This window comes from Hippichthys cyanospilos, chromosome 15, assembly GCF_059441005.1.
Source record: "Hippichthys cyanospilos isolate Australia breed blue-spotted pipefish chromosome 15, RoL_Hcya_1.0, whole genome shotgun sequence".
Taxonomy (NCBI): domain Eukaryota; kingdom Metazoa; phylum Chordata; class Actinopteri; order Syngnathiformes; family Syngnathidae; genus Hippichthys; species Hippichthys cyanospilos.
The window spans coordinates 6,587,313-6,598,304 of record NC_142383.1 but is presented as its reverse complement, the minus strand read 5'-3'; positions in this window follow the sequence as shown (position 1 = coordinate 6,598,304).

Below are 10,992 nucleotides of genomic sequence, written 5' to 3'. Positions count from 1 at the left end.
TATTTGTGTGTGTCAGAGAGAGCAGAGAGAGAGAGAGAGACAGAGAGAGAGAGAGTTTGTGTGTGCGAGTGTGTGTGCGTGCAGGACAGAAATGGAGGGAGGAGTCAGCAGCAGGGATAGAGCGCGCGCGCAAGAGAGAAGGGGGAAATGGTCAGGATTAAATCATGAGTTCAACAGAGAATGAAAAAAAGGAGAGAAAATGGCGCAAACAGGGTATCTATTTCATGCGATAGAGAGAAAAAAATGCATCATACATCAAGGAGTCTGAGCCTTCCTGGTTTGAATGGTGCCAGTACAGTGTGCATGTGCGCCTTTAGGTCTGGCATTGCTTATGATTTCATTAATGATGGAAAAAAAATACTAGCAGGAGAGAGAGGGAGGGAGGGGAGTCATGACGACAGCAGAATGGGAGGAGGTTTGGACGATGGTGTAATGTGCTGTTTCCGTGCCAACTGTCTCTGTGACAGTGGGGCTGCTTCGTTTATTGCCATTGGTCAAGAGCAGGAATTGACAGAAGCCCGGGCAAATAGGAATGTTTTCCACAGGGTGTGAACGGTTTCTGAATGTTCTTTTTCTTAAATGGGCCTCCTCCATATCTTGTTTAACCTCTTGGAAGCAAACTGTGTTTCCCTCTGTACAGATGTTGTAAATGTGTGTTGTAGATGTTCAATTGTGAAATCGCATAAACTCGCCGTGTCTAGAGGAAGGAGAGGACGAAGAGGGGGGAAAATCCTGGGTCGGCTTGCTGAGGATATGTGTTGTAATATAATTTCCTGGATGCCCAGCCCAGTGTCACAAGCTACAGGATAATTAATCGGCAATGCAAGAGCACATCTGGTGAAGATGATCAACTTTGCATTTCACTGAACTAATAAGACAGCCTTTTTAATCCATGTAGGCAGCTGTTGTGTTGCCTCCATTCTTTTGCCTTTTATATAATGGAAACCAGAAGTTTCCATTTTATAAAGAGACAAATGTACTTACTGTGTTTTATACTGACATAAAATCAGTCTAAACTTTTTCATTCAATCAGATTACAATTTTAAAAAAACTGTTTAATGAATGCAATGTCAGAATGATGAGAGAGTGAAATGATTTATATTTTTGGTCAATTATTATGACTACACAAGTTTACTTATCGTGAAGGCCTAAGTAAACCAATCTGATGTCACCAAATGCCTATCCCAACTAACTTCTGCTCAACTGTTGGCGTGTCATGCTGCAAAAATGACATACTCCACAATGACACGAATTAAGTATTTTCTGCGCATGTGTGAGAAATAATACCCCTCCATACTCTGAGTGGCAGTAGTTGCTATTCCTCATTGTTAGAAAAACACAACCAGAAAATTTTATGGGGGCAGGATATATAAACGTAAACAATGCATCTATGCTACCTACAATCCTACAAATCTACAAGTCTCTTTTGCACGATGGTGACGAGGTCATCTTCTCGCTCTTCTGCCCAGACTGACTTTGTACTTCATAATGCATAAGGTGGCTAACTGGCGAGCCTTGCCTTTGCTTTGTTTAACCATTTTTGTCACTTCCTGTTCTTTCCCTGTGCGCTGATTTTTAGCAACCAGTTAGAGTGATCAAATATCACAAGGTTCTAACATCTATTCAACATGTTGAATCCGCCAAAAACTTCCCGCCAAGGGCTCCAACGATGTCTTCTCAGACAGCATACTTGACGCTTAGACTATTCCAGTGTTGAATTGTTGTATCTAGAGCTTTAGAAAATGCAAAAATCCACATAATGCCATATCTTTGGAAGCTTCTCATTGGGTTATTGGCATTTGAGTTCATTAGAGACACATCTGTGGATGTATTTGAAGGCATACCTGAACAGCACTGCTTTTTTTGTGTAATATCATGGGAAAGCCACACACACAGGAAAAAAGACCGTTTTGAGGTAATTGGAGGCATCCTATGGTTCGCCAAAAATATCATTGACCTGTTAGGCCATGTGCATCGTTACGTTTGGAAGAAAAAGAAAAATGATTTTAAGACTGAGAACACTATCCCAACTGTCAAATACAGGGGATGCATTAATACAATGTGGAGTTGTTATTATGCTGGAGGGCTTGGGGCACTCCCTTAATAGATGATAGTATCAAGAACTCAGTGTAGTCAAGTTTTCGAAGCGATGAGCCACAAATCTGTCACTTTTCATGTTTTCATTGAAGACTATGGGATTGAGACTTCCTTCAGTTAATTTCCAGTCCTCCCTTTTGAGACTATAAATCAGGGGTGTCCAAACTATGTTCTTGAGGCCGAGTATCCTGCATGTTTTCCAGGTTTCCCCCAACACACTTGATCATTATCAGGCCTCTGCTGAGATTGCCGATGAGCTAATCATGTGAATCAGATGGGTCAGGGCAGGTAACCTGAAAAACATGAGTTTGGACACCCCTGCTGTAAATTGATAGAACTTGCATAAGGCATCATTAGCTAACTCGACCATATTCATCATATTTTGTGTGTGTGTGTACTTCGGCTTTCAACAAAAGTTAGCAGAAAAAGACTCCAGTTCATCTGTGACCCCAATGAGGACATTATCAATTAATCTTGTAATCTGTCTTTGTGATGTGTATTACCGCCTGACACAGGATGGGACAGAGACAATATTGTTTTGACATGGAGGACATTTTTTTTTCTATTTTTTTATGTCTGTTTTATGAAACGTAACACAGCTGTTGTATTAATAAATGGGATGAGAATGTGCAGGTGTACCTAATGCTGTGGCCAATGTGTTGAACATTGTCTTGAACTCACTCTACACAATAATACTGAACAGTCGTTAATCATTTGGATGTGGCCTTTGAATCCATTTATTGCTTTAACGGTAATCAGAGGCAGCTGCTCATTGCTTTCATTCATTCATTTCCAAATGGTCTATAATTTGGAGATCATAAAATAGAACTTCCCCTGCTTAATTTTTTGTTGACAATTCTCCCATTTCCTGCTCACATTACATTCCCTTTTTTCTTCCCCATTTGTACTTTATGACTGCTTCCCTGTTGAATTTTCAATTGATTTCAAGATTTCAAAATTAATGATATCTTTCCATCGTAAGCATATGAACTACAAGGCTTCCTTAACATAATTTTCACTGCCCATCCCCTCATTCCAAATTAACTATAATGTTCCATTTATTTACAGTCACATTACCTTGTTTTGGGTGATGTTTTAGAAAGTACTGGGGACTCTTTTTAACATCATTTCGCTGACATACCCTTAGTCTTACATTCCTTTCCCAAGATGTTCTCTGCCAGTGCCTCATGACCCCACTGTCTCCGCCAACGTTTTCACTCTCCATCACCATCACCATCTTTTTTTTTTGTCTCTCCCGGATTGTCTGTGTGCCTCTCCCAGCTTCCTGTCTGCCTAATCCTTAATCCTGTGGAAATCGGTCAGGCAGAATGAGCCAGCTTTGATCAGGCCGTCATATCAGGCTTGCTAACAGTGTCTGCACACTCGGATCCCACAGAACCCTGGAGCCAATAGGTGGGGGGTGAGGGAGACTGTTTAAAGTGGTGTGGACCCCCCTGGCACTCTATAGGCATGTGTTATGTCACAGCTAAACAAGGCAGTTGTATGTCATAATTTGCTTGCCTTGTTTATTGACAAAAAAGCATATTGGAAAACTAATACCATCCTGTCACTGTCTAAACAAATTGTATGAGACCAGTGCATATTTTAAAATGCCTACAAAAGAAGTAAATTAAAAAAACTTTTGCTGCTGCTGCTCTGGATTAACTTTTACATTAAATGGGAAGACTGATCTTGACCTGTCAATTGAGAGATAGTATCACAGCCGTAATGCTGGGTGCCTGCCGATCCAGATAAAATCTTCAACGAGACAAATTGTTTTTGTTTTCCCTCAGTTCCCAAATGACAATGTCCAAATGCCCAAAGGATAAAGAATTATCTTACCCTTTAAAAACCTATCTCTTGTCAGGGGGTGGGGGGGGTGGAAACCCCATACACCCCTAAAAACAAAAAGTGTTTTCAATCATGGAGGTAGCAGTTCATACATAACACTGTGTACTGAATATTGCACATACACACATGGATTTGGGTAAACAACTTTAGCAAGAAATCATATACAGTAATTGCCACTATTAGCTAACACGAATCTGTGCATTGAACTTAGTCAAAATGAGTTTTAAGGTAGCATGAAGATTATTTTTTTTCAGCCTCAAGTACCCATTTACTTTGTGTCCACCTTCAGGATGACAAATTTGCCACAAGAACCCTTGTTCATGCTTTGTACGATTAGGGCGACCAGATTTTTAAAAATACAAACTGCGACGCAAGCTAAAATATATGAAATTAATTCTCACCAGGAACTATTTATAATCAATGTTATTGCCAGTCAATCCAGTGATTGTATGTAATTACTTTGCTATGCTATATTGGATTACAGTTCAACAACACTAAACTGGTAGAGACCATGATCCAAACTTTTTAGCTTGGACCCAAGGAATGGCCCAAACACTCGGCTTTCTGGACTTAAAAAAAAAGTCTGTCAAGACACACTACCTAGATTCTGGACAAAAGATCAATGCTGGTGAAATCCGTTGGGCCTCGGGACACAAAGTTGAAAATCATGGCATCTGGTCACCTTATGCACGATGGTAACGCACGGTGAAAGAAAATCCCAACTTCAAAATAAACGTTAGTGTACCAAAGGATACATTGACATTAATACCTTGATACGGCGTTACAGGAGAGGGAAGCAGTGGACCCTTAACATTTTACAGTAAGAGCTGGGGCAATGCTGACCTCAACTCGGGATATCAGGAGCCAGCAAGGAAAATTCTTTGAAAGCCTCCTAAATTCAACAGACACGTCTTCCTCTGAGGAAGCAGTGTCTGGAAATTTCAAGATGGGCTCTCCTATCTCTGGGAACATCGGCTTCAGGAGGAGCAGTGTGGTTGTTGTCTTGGCCATGGAACAGTAGACCAGTTTCACACCCTTTGCAAGATCCTCAAGGATGCATGGGAGTTCACCCAACCAGTCTATTTGTGTTTTGTGGACTTGGAGAAGGTGTTTGACCGTGTACCTCGGGGAATTCTGAGGGGGTTGCTTTGGGAGTATCGAACGCCCTGATATGGACCGTTCGGTCCCTGTACCACTGATTTCAAAGTTTGCCAATTTTTCATATTAGACTTTAATATGTCATTCAAAAGTTTTTAAAAAAATCTTAAGGTAAAATCAAAAATGCATTTTTTTTCAGGTATTGGAAAAATAAAAATAATCATTTATAATATATTGGAGCTTTTGTAGATTTTCACCATATCGTTTGATTTCACATACACTTATTTGCCATATAAATGCATTTTACTTTGCACTAAGGGTTTGTAAAAGTTTAAATTTTAATACACTTTGACTATTGGATCTCACAATCTCATAAATATGGAGGTGTACCTAATATTGTGGCCTGTCTGTGCATGTTTAAATTGAACAGCTCAGGCAATGGTAGCGAAATGGCAAGATGTGCATCAATTGTTGCATTGTATATGTGAATGTTGATTGGTTCTATTTACAGCACACTTCATTTAATTAGAGATCAACAATAACTTCAAATGAAGTGCACTCTGAATTATTAAAGATGCAGTCTATGAACCTACTAGTGCACCGCAGCAGACATGTACAGCATTTTTGTTGAAAGCACATATGTCTCAATTGTTTTAATTATGAGCGATTTCTTTTCCATGACCCCAGCGCAACAGACAATTTGGGGGCCGAAAGTAGATACAGTAGTACACTTCATACCAGGTGAAGCCACTTTCACAGAAGTAGGCTTTGTTCAACTCCCACATCAGCAAAAACACCCATATGCACCTGTGATGTCTAGGGAAAATCTCAAAAGAAAAACAAAACTCCACTCATGCACATGTTTGGACTGCGCTTTGGGCTAGACCTGAGCCGGGCATGACTTTAGTGCCCTGGGAGTTTATCTTGCAGAAATATTGAATACTAAACACAAATCAAGGTCACAAAAACATATACAAGCCTTTCTGTTTATGTCAAAGCAATCAAGTATGCCAAGCCCCTATTTTAGTTGATAATGAAGCAGGCTATCCGCCTACCTGTTTTTTTAACATCATAACCGACTTGAAATGTGAGACCCAAAGGGCAAGGAAAAAAGTGTGTGCAGCGTACACAGGTAATCACGAACACACCACACATAACTTTCACTATATTGCAATTGCAATTGACATTAGCACGCTAGAGATTACCATTTAATGTGAGCAAGTGGCAGGTTATATTCTTGGATAATGCAACTTTCATGCTTTTTGGGATGTTCACGAATTTCTTTCTTTTTGGAAGCTTACTTTCAGAAGAGTACTAAAATAAGAAAATAAGAAATTGAGGCTAACTAGTGGCTTGTCGAGTACACATTTTTATTCCATAGCGTCTATCCTTTTTCTATAGCAGTGGTTCTCAAATGGAGTACTTGAAGGAACTCCAGGGGGTACTCGAGATTGTCAATAAAACAAAAAAATCAGAAAAATATGAATTTTATGGTAAGTAGGTTATTCAAATTCATTATTTTAGCAACCCAGATTCTCCCAAATTCTCCCACCAACTTGTCACATGCCACTCTTTGTTGTTGATTATTTTTTTGTGGACAAATATTGATTAGTAACTAAGTTATTTCCTTTTGATAACGGATCTCTTCGATGAAACAAAGAGGACACTTTATGTTGATTATTTTTTTGTGAACCAATACAAATGAAGTTTGAAAGGTTGGAAAATGAAACTGTTAGTTCTTTGTTATAGATCAGGTACTAATGACGTGTTTTAAGTCTTTTTTTTTAAACACCCAAATTGCTTTGTGCTGGTTAAGGGGTACTTGGCTATAAAAAAAAATTTACAGGGGGTACGTCACTGACTAAAGATTGAAAACCACTGTTTTAGAGCCACTTATTCTCACAAGGGTCGCAGGCTTGCTGGTGCCTATCCCAGCTGACTTTGGCCTGTAGGCAGGGGACACCCTGAACTGGTTGTCAGCTAATTGCAGGCTATTGCGATACTTAAAAAAAAGTGCGAAAAAAAAAAAAGTATTTAAATTCAGAGTAACATAACTTGAAATCTTCAGATATTTCAGGTTCACATTCTATGATCCAAACCTCACATACAAAGATTTTCCATTGAACAGATTTGAAATTTACAACGGTCACCCCATGCTTTTTTCAGAGTACATGGTTTTAAATTCCATTAATTTGCTCTTAATTTGAACATTTAAAAAAAAAAAGTCCCTGTCACAGCATTGACAAGCATCAAATTAGATTTGCTGAAACCTTCAGAAACCCTGTTACATGTACCCCAATTTAGTGCCTTCACGTAGTCCTTTGGTACTTGCAATCTCATTTGCGAACCAATGTTTGAGAGAAAACCAGCAAACAAGGCAGCTGACTTTGAACAGACGTTGGGGAATTTCAGCTGCTCAAATTTGGCCTCGTGATAGAGACGTGTGTCAAGACTACCACGCCACTTTGACTTGAAATTTGAATTTACTGATTAGGAATCAATGCTGTGTATAATCTGCGGCTGTTTATATACCCAACATTTTTCTGATTCTAATTAATGGGTCATTTATAGAAGATATGAGTATGCCACACTTTTCTTTGCTCGTAGTCACATGTTGTGAAGGTTTAGACCTCAGTTAGAGTTGCAACAATACTGACAGTGTGGTAATTTCACAAGTGTATTCAGGTGCTCTAAATCAGGCTGAGAAGTGAAGCATTTAGTGAAGCGACGTCAGAAGAGGGCGGACTTGGTTATGGGAGACCAGGCCCATTCTTCTCCAATCGAGACAAGAGCGGCTGACTTTTCAGCGATAATATCTCTTTGACCTGAATTCTGGAAAATTTCAAAGTGAGGTTTGTGTGTTGGTTGTAATAACTGGAGCGGCATCACATGCACCAAATACAGCTCTATGAAGATGTGCAACCAACTCCTCGAGGTGTGCATGACTTAAGTACGCACTCGTCACATGTTGAACTTTTTTTTTCCCTTTAATCACATGATAAACTATGCCGTCACATTTTTTTAGGAGTGGCAGCAAGAAATAGTTTTGGTTTTCTGTTTTGAAATGTACAGTCTCCCTCTGCTGCCCGTGTAAACGAATTACACTTCTCGAGTTATTTTCTGTTATACAGTCCTAATAATATATCATCTTGTGAGACCAAAAACCTCAGACTTCTATTTAAGACCCCAAAATATTTAACTGATAATTTCATGCATTTTTAATAATAATGAACACTTGTAAACTGTCCAAATGTCGCATTTTCTGTGGCAGACGATACAATCCTTGATAACAAAATGGTTTTTCACATTGACTTAATTTTTTATAAATCTGCTCAAGTTAGAAATTAATGCACAGTACAGTATGTGAACCCCTGTTTATATTAAACGAAAAGCAAAGGTCTAAAACAGGGATTTCTCAACATTAGGCCTCGATGTGATACAGTATCTTTGCCCAAGTGTTGTTATAGTGTTGCTTACACATGCACAAAAATCATGTATATTGTTCAAGAGTGAATACAGTCAGTTATAATGAAAAGTGTTGGAATTGCGGTCATCGTAATTTTTACTTCGGTTTGTAGGTAGTTTTACTACAACACAAATTGTAGTGAAAAGTGTAAAAGCAATTACCATAAAACGTGTTTGTGTATGTGTTTGGGAAGCCGTTAGAATTCATCTAAAAACAAACCGTTTGCAGTCCAGATTGCCTTTTTTTCTGCTGATATGTAAATAATGACACCTTATGACCAGATGTCAAAAAAAAGACACCTTGAACACATGCGAGATACTGTTCCTTGAGGACCGTATTTGGATAACCGTGGCTTACCCTATATGGCATTCATCAATTTACTTTTGCACTATTGTTAGGGTTGCGAACTTGCGGGTGAGTGGCAGTCCTTTCAGTGGTGCCCCATGCAGTAGTCACCATTCATTCACAGCCTTGCACAAGTGTGGATAAGCAAAATGTTCGTACTTTTTCTCAATTGACTCCATTTTGATTATAAGCCAATGTATTTTGTGTAAACCTCTGGGGAGTGTTTCTCTTTGTGTGTGCCATGGTCCTCCAAGCACCGTTTTCAAATACTTGTGAGGCTGAGATGAGTCTGGCAGGGGTTTGAGTCACCTTTAAATAAACTAGTTCCTATTATGTTTGCATCCGTAATAGCAAAAACCAGTTTTTCTACTTGTGGGGGTTCTATTTGCTGGCAGACCAACCATCAAGTAACATGAGTTTTTGTGTCACAAATGGCTGTTGTCGAGTGTGATTTGGGGAAAGCTGCTTGTAAACCTCACTTGCCCTTAAGGTTAATTCATCTTGAGTGTCTGCTGAATAGACGTGGCTGTTTCTGAGGACAGATTGAGTATAATCTGCAAGAAAAGCAGCTCTCTGCAGACTCCTGTAATCCCCACACTCTTTGGTTATAGAGGGAATCCTGCTGACCTCCCTCTAAACCCCAATGCAATCTCCACCCTCTGGAGACACATCTCAATTTGCCTCTACTAAAGTCCTAATAGGCAAGCTTTGTTTTGGAAAGCCACAATAGTTTTTTTTTGTTTTTTTTAATAAATTATACTCGGTTTATGTGGTAATTGCAGTATACAAGTGGTAATCACCAACACCATATGTCAACCAGAAATAATGTATTCAACCAATGCAATAGAGATTACCAGTCCACTATCTTGGTTTGGTTTGGTTTAGTTGAGTTTAGTTTAGAGTTTATTTCAAACATGTGGGGAAAAAATAAACCTGAACACACAAATAAAAGAACAAAAATATATACAGTTGCAAGGCAGACACCATGAAAAAAAGGAAAAAATCTTATTTTAGATTGAATGCTTTTAGTAGTATCAGTGAATGTTAGACATTTGTAAAGGGATTATTTATGTCAACAGCTGTGCACTATGTGTAGGTCTTCACTTACTTATTTTAACTATTCAATGGTATGTAAGAAAACACCCGTATACTGTACTACATTGTTTTTAACAATGTTATTAGTATTCAATTTTTCCACAATTTAAAGGAATACTATAAATTTAGCCATTTTCAACAGTGTGAAGGTAATATTTTGGCTATTATTAATTTGATAAGTGAATATTTTTAATGTACATTCCATACCTTTAAAAATACAACTTGTGAGTTTCTGTCACCTGAAAATCACCTCACATGTACTCAGTGCTATTAAAACTAAATTAACCAACAGACAAAATATTTTTGCTGCTGAGAATGGCTAAATAAGTGTCATTTAAGACTTCCCAGTTGGCATACCTAAAGGTATGTGACATCCCTTGTTCAAAATACACAAGGACTAAAAAAAAAGTAATCAATTCAAGTTAATAGTAAACTTCATTCGCTCGTCACACTCAAGTTAGAATTAGTCGGTTTTAGGGTGTAGTTGCATTTCATGCAAACGTGGGCTATGACTTCTGTTACCATGACACCTAAGGGCTACAAAATTTACCAACTTTTTGAAATGGAATAGGAATGAGCCCAGTCTTTTCAATCATCACCTAATCATTTCTCATGAGAGAATCTAGTGAAAAGGTGACCTAGGTTCTCCCGCAGTCCCACCTTACAAACTGGACATCCTTGTTCATAGAATAAATTTTTGCATCGTCTGTAAAGCTATAATTCACCCTCCTTTTTGCACATCACTGTTCCGTCTAATTTGCACTGACATGGAATGGGCGCACATAGTTGACTGGGCAATTATACCGTCAAGCAGAGGACACCTGTGTGTGAGTACTCCGCGGTGTTAAGACACTTAACATCAACTTTTCCTGTCCATTTGTATTGAAAGCAATTGATGCTGTCCAAAAAAAAAAAAAAGTATTGATGCTGTCCAAAAAAAAAAGTATGTCACTGCCACTGATGTCTTGCCACTGCTTTTTTTTATTTAATTGCATCTGAAATATCTAAATTGTCCTTCCATTCTATAAACATCAACAAAA